The sequence below is a fragment of the Tursiops truncatus genome, chromosome 20 (genome assembly GCF_011762595.2).
Source record: "Tursiops truncatus isolate mTurTru1 chromosome 20, mTurTru1.mat.Y, whole genome shotgun sequence".
Classification (NCBI taxonomy): domain Eukaryota; kingdom Metazoa; phylum Chordata; class Mammalia; order Artiodactyla; family Delphinidae; genus Tursiops; species Tursiops truncatus.
The window spans coordinates 40,844,758-40,857,110 of record NC_047053.1 but is presented as its reverse complement, the minus strand read 5'-3'; the positions used below and the strand labels follow the sequence as shown (position 1 = coordinate 40,857,110).

The 12,353-nt window shown below is 41.6% G+C and overlaps 1 protein-coding gene and 1 pseudogene across 5 annotated transcripts in view; both read right to left on the bottom strand.

The window, feature by feature from the left end:
* The window catches only part of DBF4B (DBF4B-CDC7 kinase regulatory subunit), a 42,149-nt gene extending 29,819 nt beyond the window's left edge, over positions 1–12,330 (bottom strand). Inside the window, exon 1 of one of the 5 annotated variants that reach the window (XM_073798456.1) lies at positions 12,217–12,330. The gene's annotated coding sequence lies outside the window, so the exon portion shown is untranslated. The remainder of the gene's footprint in view (positions 1–12,216) is intronic. The other 4 variants (XM_033846623.2, XM_033846620.2, XM_033846622.2 and 1 more) reach the window with 4 other exon arrangements.
* On the bottom strand, positions 358–2,302 carry LOC101319819 (protein tyrosine phosphatase type IVA 1 pseudogene; annotated as a pseudogene).
* Positions 12,331–12,353: the final 23 nt, after the last annotated feature.

Sequence of the window (12,353 nt, the reverse complement as noted above, 5' to 3'; positions counted from 1 at the left end):
AAATGATGGAAGGAATAAACCACACAAGGTCCAGAGTGTTCATAGTTCCTGGGATTTCAGTCCTATATGATACAAAAAATATATAAGTATTGTCCTGGGTATTTTGGCACCTAGTCTTTCTAAATTTCTTATATATTGATAAGATTCTGGCATGGAAACAGATTTAAAGACATGACTCAATACTGTATGATTTCAGGAGAGGTCAATTGGTACAAATGATAAGCACATTTTAAATGCTGAACAGCAAGAATCCTTTGCTAAGTGTCCAAGTAGGTTGATCATAACCCAAACATAGAGGTTGCAATTCTGCCACGTTTCTGGCCTGGTAAAACTGCTTTTCAACACTCCTATGGAAGCTTCCTCAGACTTCACCAAGCCAACGTGCTGGCTAACACGTATGACAAATTCCATCCCGTCTAGTTTCCACTTCCAAGCAATGGCATCAGGCACCCCAGTTTTACTGAAGGCAACAGTTGTTTCTATGACCATTGGAGTCTTTGAAGCACAGCCACATTTTAGGACGATACTTCTCCAAATACAAAAGTTGCTTGCTGTTAAAAGCTCCAAGCCGCTTTTGTCTTATGAACTGTACTGCATCTTCATATTTCATTCCACCTTCAATTAATGCTAGGGCGACAAGCACGGGAGCTCTCCCAAGGCCTGCAACACAACAACCAGGGTCTTCACGGAACTTAATTTTCACAAGACTTAACCAATCATCAACAATCTGGTTAGATGGTGGTGCGCCATCGTCAAAAGGCCAGTCGAGAACATGGATGCCTTCTCTCTCCACGAGAGTAGTGTCATAAGTTGCTTCACATAGTCTTCCTATTGTGGTAACTCCACACTTCTTAAGGTCCTCTATAAATTTGCTTAAGGTCACATGTGTTGGATTGTGTGTAATAAGAAATCTCATGTTCTTGTAAGTGACTTCCACATGGATCATTTGAGCCATGTTAATTTAGTTAAAAAACACTCAATAGGGTTATGAAAGAATTTTAAAAATTGAATACAGAAATGATGCAAAGAAACTGAGTCTACTTCAATATACTGCACTTGAAATTCTCAGTGCTTTTCAGTATGAAATTGGGAGTAATGGGAAATGAAATGAACCTCCTAACAAAAAGCAGCAATTCTTCAATCCAGTAATACTGAGGCAGTAGAAAGGAAGTACAATGCTCTGAGGATTTCAGTTCCACGCTTCCGTGTCCAGGTTAGCCACTTTTATGGGGGCTTCTCGGTGGAGTAGTAATGAATTTCTACAGTTCACTTGTCTGCACAGAGGTCATGCTGTGCCTGGCAGTAATCTCCACTGCCCTTCTGAAATTCCATAAATGGGTGACCAAGAACACCACAGAACCTGTCTCCAGCCTGTTCCCTTGGCATAGGTTTGGTTATCCCAAGAAAGGTCCACTCCTGTAGCTTCACTCTCAGGGCACCAAATGCTCATTATCCATTTTTGCTCTCTTTCTCTCATGAATGTTCAGTGGAGTATGCAGAGGCAAAAATGAGAATCCAACACTCTTCTGTTAAATCAGGTATTAAAGAGATTTGCAGAAATGTACAATAAGGCCATTCTTCTAATTCTATTTCCATTAAAAATGCATCATCTATGTTAATACACAGAGGGCTTATTTTTATTTATTTTAAAAAGTATTTATTTATTTATTTTTAGCTGCATTGGGTCTTCGTTGCTGTGTGCGGGCTTCTCATTGCGGTGGCTTCTCTTGTTGTGGAGCACGGGCTCTAGGCGCGTGGGCTTCAGTAGCTGTGGCACACAGGATCAGTGGTTGTGGTGCATGGGCTTAGCTGCTCTGCGGCATGTGGGATCTTCCCGGACCAGGGATTGAACCCGTGTCCCCTGCACTGGCAGGCAGATTCTTAACCACTGTGCTACCAGCGAAGTCCCTCAGAGGGCTTATTTTTATTTTTTAAAAATTTATTTATTTATTTATATTTTTGTCTGCATTGGGTCTTCGTTGCTGCATGTGGGCTTTCTCTAGTTGCAGCGAGCGGGGGCTGCTCTTCGTTGTGGTGCGCAGGCTTCTCATTGCAGTGGCTTCTCTTGTTGCAGAGCATGGGCTCTAGGCGTGTGGGCTTCAGTAGTTGTGGCACACAGGCTCAGTAGTTGTGGCTCGAGGGCTCTGAGTGCAGGCTCAATAGTTGTGGCACATGGGCTTAGTAGCTCCGTGGCATGTGGGATCTTCCTGGACCAGGGCTCCAACCCGTGTCCACTGCATTGGCAGGCAGATTCTTAACCACTGCGCCACCAGGTAAGTCCCTATTTTTTTTTTTTTTTTTTTTTTTTTTGGGGTACAGGGGCCTCTCACCGTTGTGGCCTCTCCCGTTGTGGAGCACAGGCTCTGGACACGCAGACTCAACGGCCATGGCTCACGGGCCTAGCCGCTCCGCGGAATGTGGGATCTTCCCGGACCGGGGCACGAATCCGTGTCCCCTGCATCGGCAGGCGGACTCTCAACCACTGTACCACCAGGGAAGCCCCATCTATTTTTTATTTTTATTTTTTTTCACATCTTTATTGGAGTATAATTGCTTTACAATGTTGTGTTAGTTTCTGCTGTACAACAAAGTGAATCAGCTATATGTATATCCCCTCCCTCTTGAGCCTCCCTCCCACCCTCCCTATCCCATCTCAGAGGGCTTATTTTTAAATGAACAAACTAGTATTTTAAAATTTTGGTTTAATTCCTAAGATGGTAAATATCAAATATGATTTTATAAGAATATATATACACACAAATACATAAAATATATATATTAGTATAAATTTAAAGATACCCACATTGTGGTAGCCGGTCTCCAAAATGGCCTGCATTGACTATCCTCGACTCCTGATAGCATGCCCACATCCAACAGGGCTATGTACCAATAGAGTATTGAGGAAATAATAATGTGTGGCTTCGGAGGCTAGGTCATAAAAGATATTTCAATATCTGTACTGCTGTTTCTTAGATCACCTGATACGGCGGAAGCCAGCAGCCATGACATGAGGACACTCAAGTATGCCTGTGGAGGGGCTTGCGTGGAGAGGAATGGAGGCTTCCTGCTAAGAGCTGGCCCCAACTTAGCCATCCTGTGATTGAGCCATCTGGCAAGCAGATCCTTCAGCCTTAGTCTAGCTTTCAGATGACTGCAACCTCACAAGAGATCCCAAGTCATAAAATCCCAGCCAAGCTGCTCCCAAATTGCAGGCCCGCAGAAACCCAGAGAAAATAAATGATTAGTGTTGCTTTAAGTCATTAAATTTTGGGTGATTTGTTACACAGCAATAAATAACAAATACACACATAAGCAAAAAAGCTGTTTGGCATTCTCCATTTTTTTTTTTTTCTCTGTACGCGGGCCTCTCACTGTCGTGGCCTCTCCCGTTGCGGAGCACAGGCTCCGGACGCGCAGGCTCAGCGGCCATGGCTCACGGGCCCAGCCGCTCCGCGGCATATGGAATCTTCCCAGACCGGAGCACGAACCCTTGTCCCCTGCATCGGCAGGCAGACTCTCAACCACTGCACCACCAGGGAAGCCCTAGCATTCTCCATTTTAAAAAATGGAAAAGGGCCTAAAACCAGAACCTACCTTATCCTCACTGACAAAATCACATCATATTACCCTCCTTTTCAAAAACTCCGAGCGGCTTTCCCAGTTTGCTCCTCAGACCAAACCTCTCTGAGTCTTGAACAAGCCTAGCTCGTTCCTGCTTTAGGGCCTTTGCACTAACAGTTCCATTTCCCAGATCTTCTCTTTCCTTTTAGGCATCAGATCAAATCTCATTTTTTTTCCAGCTAGGACTTCTGAGACCACCCAACCCAACAGTAGCGCCCCCATTCCTTGTCAGTTACACCATTTCGGTTTATTTTCTTCACAGCACTTACCACTATCAGAAAGTATCTAATTTGTTTTCTTGTTTGTGGTCTATATTTCCACCCTAGAATGTAAGTCCATAGAACAAGGACCTTTTCTGTTTTACTCACTGCTATATCCCCTAAATAAAGAATTTAGTAGGTTCTTTGTTTTTAATTTTTAAAAAAATTATTTATTTTATTTTTGGCTGCATTGGGTCTTCTTTGCTGCGCACGGGATATATCTAGCTGCAGTGAGCAGGGGCTACTCTTTGCTGCGGTGCACAGGCTTCTCATTGCAGTGGCTTCTCTTGTTGCAGAGCACGGGCTCTAGGTGCATGGGCTTCAGTAGTTGTGGCACACGGACTCAGTAGTTGTGGCTCACGGGCTCTAGAGCACAGGCTCAGTAGTCGTGGCGCATGGGCTTAGTTGCTCCGCGACATGTGGGATCTTCCCAGACTAGGGCTCGAACCCGTGTCCCCTGCATTGGCAGGCATATTCTTAACCACTGAGCCACCAGGGAAGCCCCAAGAATTTAGTAGGTTCTTTTTTTTTTTTTTTTTTTTTTTTTGCGGTACTCAGGCCTCTCACTGTTGTGGCCTCTCCCGTTGCAGAGCACAGACTCCGGACTTGCAGGCTATGGCTCATGGGCCGAGCCGCTCCGCGGCATGTGGGATCTTCCCGGACCGGGGCACGAACCCGTATCCCCTGCATCGGCAGGCGGACTCTCAACCACTGCGCCACCAGGGAAGCCCAATTTAGTAGGTTCTTAATGAATATTTGTTGAATGAGTGAAAAAAGAAAATGAATCTCTCTGATCTTCAGTTTTTTCATTTGTAAAGTGAAGACAGTATCTACCAGGAAGTGAGGTTTTAAAGATTAAAGATGTGTTTAGCACAAAGTCTGTGAACAGAAAAAGGGAGCGTTTACCACTCGGCAAAAATATTTTGAGATAATAATTCAAGTTGTTCTCTCTCATTGTTTTTCTTGATTCCTGAGAGGAAGTGCTTAGAAAAAAAAAAAATCAGCTTATATCATAGAACAAGGACTGATTTCCCAATATCTAAAAAACTTTAACAAATAGATCCAGAAAAGATCAACCACCGAATTGAAAATGGGTAAAGGCACATTCACAGAAAAGGAAATACAAAGAGCATTCAAATATGCTCAACCTCACTTAAAGTAAGAGAAATGCAAATTACATCTATACTGAAATACCATTTTTCACTTAACAGCCTGGCAAAGATCGATTTTGCTAGATAGTGCCAAATTGCCTTACATTGGGGTTGCACCAGACTCCTATGTAAGGCAATTTGGCACTATCTAGCAAAATTACAAATGCACATATCTTTCCACCCAGCAATCCCATTTCTAGGAGTTATTCTACAGATACACTCAGACATATGGGATATGACTTATGTAATAAAGGTATCTACTGCAGCATTACAGTATCTAGCAGCTATATGGTGTTTGTCAGACAAATACCTATAAAATAGTGACACAGAAAAGGGCTGCACATATATATGTTTAATTATTTAATTTTACAAATACACATGGAGTGCTTACTATGATGTTCAAAGTGCTTTAAAAATAGTAATTAGGTTAAAAAATAGTTATTAGTTTAATCCTCATAATAATCCTTTGAGGTAGGTAGTAACTGCACCCATTTTATACATGGGAACACTGAGGTTAAAACCTGCTTGAGGTCACACAGCTAGAAGGTGTCAGTGCTGGGATTTGAACCCCAGCAACCTGACTTCAGAGTCCATGCTCTTAACATTGCTCTCTGCTGCCTCTCAGTGTAGGGCAAAATGGAAAACTGATACAGTGATATTAAAATCTGACAGGATAGATTTCAAGAGATAAAGGATTATTAGGAATACAGGTATCATTTCTTGATGATAAACAATTTGCCAGGGACGAAATAACCTGGTACTTATATGACTCTAACAACATCAAAATATTTAAGCCAGAAATACAAGGGAAGACTGTAAAATCTACAAATATACTGGACATTTTAAGATACTTTTCTCCAAAAAACAGATGATAGATGAAACAAAAATAAAACGACATTAGCAACATATAAAAGATTCAATGTTATAACTAACAAACATTAATATATAAATATTAGAAAATATGTTCAAGTACACATGGAACATTATAAAAATTGACATACTATGCCACTAAAGTACCAACCGATACCAAAAACTCGACATCATACAGAACACATCCTATGACCACGATATGATGAAGTTAGAAACCAAAAACAAAAAGTAAGTTTTTTGTTTGTTTGTTAAAGGATAAAACAAAATGCACTACTCTGGAATTTAAAAAACCACATTTCTAAATAATTCATGATAGGAGAATAAAACAATTACAGTGGAAATTGTAATATATCTAGAACTGCAACAATGAAAAACGATATATCAAAAGCTGCGAGATTCCTTTTAAAAAGTTGTAAAATTCAGCTAAGTAACCAGAGAGAAATGTATGACCTTAAATGTATATGCTATATTAGAAAATAAGACAGACTGAAAAGGAATCAGCTAAGTGTTCACCTTGAGAGGTCAGAAAATGAAGAGTACACCCAAAGATTACAGATGGTCAGAAATAATAAAGGATAGAAATTAATGAAATTAAGAAAAATTAATGAAATTAATGAAAAAATTAAGAAAAAAGAAAAAGTAGACTCCTACAAATTAGCATGGCAAAGACAAACAAATGATCCAATAGAAAAACCCACAAGGGATATAAACAGGCAATTCAAAGATGAGGAAATTTTTTTTTTTACTTTTTTCACTCAGAGTGTTTTTTATTTACATTTCTTTTATGGCTAATGATGTTGAACACCTTGTTATGTGCTTATTTGCCACTTGTGTATCTTATTTGGTAAAATATCTTCATGTCTTTTGCTCATTTTCTTTTTTTTTTGTATCTTTATTGGAGTGTAACTGCTTTACAATGTTGTGTTAGTTTCTGCTGTACAACAATGTAAATCAGCTGGGACTTCCCTGGTGGTGCAGTGGTTAAGAATACGCCTGCCAATGCGGGGGACACGGGTTTGATCCCTGGTCCGGGAAGACCCCACATGCCGCGGAGCAACTAAGCCCGTGTGCCACAACTACTGAGCTCGTGGGCCAAAACTACTGAAGCCTGAGTGCCTAGAGCCCGTAGTCCACGAGAGAAGCCACTGCAGTGAGAAGCCCGTGCACCGCAAGGAAGAGCAGCCCCTGCCCGCTGCAACTAGAGAAAGCCTGTGCGCAGCAATGAAGACCCAACACAGGCATAAATAAATAAATAAAAATTAACAAACAAAAAAACAAAGTAAATCAGCTATATGTATACATACATCCCTATATCCCCTCCCTCTTGAGCCTCCCTCCCACCTTCTCTATCCCACCCCTCTAGATTGTCACAAAGCATCAAGCTGATAAAAGATGAGGAAATTTTAATGGCTGATAAATGTATTAAAAGTGCTCAGACTCACTAGTAGTTAAATGCAAATTAAACTAGTAATGCAAGTTAAATTAGATGCTCTTTCACACCCCTTCGACTGGCAAAAATTAAAGTATATTAAAAGCAAGTTTTAGTAAAAATGTGAAGGCAAGGGTGGGAATGCAAACTGGGACAAGCCCTTGGGACAGCAATATGGTGATATCCACAAGGTTTATGCCCTTCAACTCAGCAATTCTGTTTCTAGGTATATCCTGGTCTCCAAAGAGAGATGTGCACCCCTCAGACACAAGATAATCACAGAGGTGCCAAAAGGAAGCATTAGTATTTAAATATATTTTTTTATCCAAAAGAAAAACAAGTAAGTTTTACTAATCTTTAGGAAACAGACTGATGCTGGCGCCCTCCCTGTGCTCTTGTCGGAGATCCTGGGTTATGAAGTAAAGCAAGTGAGTTATATGGGTAAAGGGTAAGGGAGCTTCATATGTGGAGGGGTTGTCTGTGTTTTCTTTTCAGGGTTTGGCGACGTGTTTTTCACTGTTCTCCACAGTTTACAAATCCCCAGATAAATGGAATTACAGATTATGCTATTTGGATTTTCCTAGCCCCCAAAAGTGAACAAGAGGCTTAACAAGATTCCTCCAAAGAAGCAAGATTAAGATTACAAATAATCCTAATGACTCTCACACAAGTGTGAGTACAAACTCTCAGGTTCAATGAGAGAGTCAGCTGGTCAGTGGGTGAGAAAATCACTGAAGTTCAAGAGAAACTCTTGCCAGTAATGAATCCTTAACACTACCGAACTGTACATTTAAAAGTGGTTCAGATGGCAAATTTTATATCATGGGCATTTTGCCACAGTTAAAATTTTAAATAAATAATAAGTGGGAAAGTAATGAAGCATATTCAGCCACATTATTTTCACTGAAGATTTTTTTAAAAAAATATTTACTTATTTATTTGGCTGCACTGGGTCTTAATGGCGGCGTGCGGGATCTAGTTCCCTGACCAGGGATCAAACCCGGGCCCCCTGTATTGGGAGCGTGGAGCTTAGCCACTGGACCACCAGGGAAGTCCCTCACTAATGATTTTTGTACTACAAATAAATAAATATTTGTAATATATTATTTCCTTCTTTTTTCAATTGCCCTTTTTACAGTTATCTTTTTGTATGTCTTATGATGGACATACTAATTTGGAATAGTGGTTCACATATGTATTTCATAAATAAATACATATTCATATTTTAGGGGTGCACAGCAAAAATATTTTTCCTGCTAAGAGGATGTGGCAAAAATATGTTTGATGCTTGCTGGCCTAGAGAAACTTTTCCACAGGTGGGCAAGGAGACATAAAAAGGAATGTGACTTGAAGCACTGTTTGAAGAACTGGGAAATAATCTAAATGACCATCAGCGGAGAAATGGATCAGCTGGGCTATATTCAAGCACTGGAATACTATGCAGTGCTTTAAATGAATGAATAAGAGCTACATGTATCAACATGGGTAAATATATTTTCAAGATCTTAAGTGAAAAAAGCATACTGCAGAATGAAAAGTCTAACATGCAAAACAATGTGATATATTGTTTATGGATACATACATATGGATACATGCACACATATGTTATAATATGTATTACATATGTAGTAATATGTACTATGTTTAAAAACATTCAAGAGGAGGACAAATACCAAATTCAGGAATAGAGGTTACCTCTTGGTAGGGAAGGAAGCAAAGGAGATTGGACGCATTATTTCTTTAAAACAAAAAGATGGGGCTTCCCTGGTGGCACAGTGGTTAAGAATCCGCCTGCCAATGCAGGGGACACAGGTTCAATCTCTGGTCCGGGAAGATCCCACATGCCGCGGAGCAGCTAAGCCCATGCGCCACAACTACTAAGCTTGCCCTCTAGAATCCACGAGCCACAACTACTGAGCCCTCGTGCCACAACTACTGAAGCCCTCACGCCTGGAGCCCGTGCTCTGCAACAAGAGGAGCCACCGCAATGTGAAGCCCATGCACCACAATGAAGAGTAGTGCCCACTCGCTGCAACTAGAGAAAGCCCACATGCAGCAACAAAGACCCAATGCAGCCAAAAATAAAATAAATATTTTAAAAAGATGCAAGGTAAATTAATATAACAAATAGCTCATACTTTTAAAACAAGATGTTTTAAAACTAGTCTCCCTGAGTTCTCCTCCTCAGCAACGACCCTCTTCACATTCCCTTGTGTATCTTTCCAGAGATATTTTATGCACGTGCCAGGTCAGATATGTGTGTGTATTTCTCCCCATCCCTCCAACTTTTTAAACACAAATGGTAGCAAACATTACATACTGTTCTGAGCCTCACTTTTTTCTTTAACAATGTATCTTGAATTTTGTTACATGTCACTACATAAAGAGCTTCTTCCACTTTCATGGCTGCACAATACTTCCTTCTGTGGCTTTTTTGAGTCAGTCTCCTATAGATAGAATGTAGACTATTCCTGTCTTTTCACTACAATTAGCGTCACTGCAACGAATATCCTTATAAATATGTCATTCTGCACACATGCATGTATTATAATAAATTCCCAGAAGGATAAATGCTGGGTCTTTTCAAATTGCCCTCCAACAAGATTGTACCGATTTACTTCCTGCAGAAACATTTTCCAGTGCCTGTTACCCAATGTCAGATCAACACAGTACTATCAGACTTTTAAATCTGAGAAGAAAACATGTTATCTCATTGCAAGTTTAATTTGCATATTTTAAAAGTTATAAATGACTTTTTTTTCCAGTGTAAAAAGCCATCTTGATTTTTTTCTGTAAGCTTTCTGTCATTTGTCCAGTGGTATGAATTGGTTTTTTGAACTATGAGCTATAACTTTTGTAATAAAACAGCCAATGAGGATTTTGTAAAATGCAGGGTCTGTAGAGCCTTCACTCAGTTTTGTAAGAAGTTTCTCGGATGTCTTCAAAAAGCCTTTGTGCACTGTACCAATATCGATTTCCTGATTTTGATATTATACTATAGCTATGTAAGATGTTACCATTGGGGGAAACTGAGTGAAGATGCACAGGTCTCTAAGTACTACTTTTGCAACTCCCTGTGGGTCTGTAATTATTTCAAAGTGAAAACTTAAAAAGGAACAAAATTTTGTGCTCCTTTTTCTTTTTTTAATATTTATTTATTTGGTTGCACCTGGTCTTAGTTGCGGCACGTGGGCTCCTTAGTTGCGGCACGTGGGCTCCTTAGTTGCAGCATGCATGTGGGATCTAGTTCCCTGACCAGGGATCGAACCCCGGCCCCCTGCATTGGGAGCTTGGAGTCTTATCCACCGCGCCACCAGGGAAGTCCCCTGTGCTCCTTTTCTGATCGTGGGGGCTCTGACCTCAAACTATGATCCTTGAGTCATGATGGCTCTCAAGTCTGTTAACCAACAAACCCCACCTGCAAGACAGCCACTGGGTTAGAAAGTACATCTGAGGATCTGAAATAGGGGCAAGTCTTTGGGGGCTGACTCCGGCCTCTGACTCCATTATTGTCACATTCTAACTCAGGGAGCACACAGAAGCCATGGGGCTAATAGTCACAGTATCCTGTATTTCTACTAAGCTTTACAATGTTCCATGTTCATTCATTTACATTATCCCAACGATAATAAGGGTAGAGGATTCTCTCAGGAGGCGCCCTGCCAGGTATATAAGACCCTTCCTTTCCTTTTGTTGTCATCCCTTGAAAATCTTCTATCTGAACTCTGCTGCTCAAGCCATCCATGATTCTCTGGAGGGCCCACACAGTGCCATGCATCTGGGTCTGCTCCCTTTCTCTTCTAGTCTTTCTGCCTAAAAAACTCTCACTTGTTCTTCAAAAAAGTGAAAGTATCGCCTCCACCAGAAGCCTTCCTAGATCTCCCATCTCCAGTTTCCAACTCCCATCCAACAGGCAATGTTAACCTAATCTTCTTCCAGGCAACCTACTGCAATCTCCATTAGATATTGAAACACTTATCTCACTGTACTGTCATGATTAAACATGTCTGTTTCCACTGAAGACCCTTTGAAGGGAGAGCTTTTGTGACATTTATCTTTATATTTCAGTGCCTAGCAGCAATGCCAATAAATATTTAGTGAATGAAAAAGTCAGGCCAGTGACCTGCCAGCCCCCTCCGCAGTTCAGGGAAAGCTAACCCGGGTTCTTGGGTAGTTCATTTCAGCCCAGAGCCAGGTGTTTTGAGAGCCATCTGAGGCTCCGCCTGCTATGCAGGCGCACTTGCCTCTGGTTGGGCTCCCTGTAACTGTGTGACTCTGTGTTTCACTTTCCTTATCTTTACTATGTGGACAATAAAAGCATCTCCTCACACGGTTGTTGGGAGGATTAAAGAGATAATGTATCAAAAGCTCTTAGCTAATGCTTGACAATGGGTAAAGAAGGCTCTCGGAGTTATTTCTGTGTGTTGACTGAGTGAATGAAAGAAATGACTCGAGGTTGCCTGTTCATTTATTGAGCACCCACTATGTGTCCGGTAGCGCGTTAAGCACAGCACGGTAAATGCAGAGAAGCAACCGCAGCACACTGGAGTGGTCTTAACACAGATCGCAGGGGATCAGGGGAGGTTTTCTGGAGCTTGAATTTTCATACGGGAGGAGCATGGAAAGGTGCAGGTGGTAGCAGTTGATAGAGACAGTGGGCATTCCGGACAGAGGCAGCTGTTTCCTCCTTGAAAGCTGTGTGGGAGTGGGTGGCTTAGCTTCCCACGAGTGGCGTGAAAGGGCGGCTTGGTGAGGCCGGTCGAGGCGCTAGAATCGAAGGTGAGTTCCAGTCCCGTTTAGTTATTAGCCGCGTGACTTTGGTCAAGTCACTGAACCCCTCCGAACTTCCCCAACTGTAAAAAAAGAGTCGGTTAAGACTACTCACCAGCCAGGATTCCTGAGAGAACACATGACCGTGCGTAAACCAAGACGCGCTCTACTTAGAAGGTACAAAACACCCGGCAGGTCACTACGGGTCGACTAGGTTCTACGCCCCGCGCGCCGGGGCGTGGATTTCGCTTC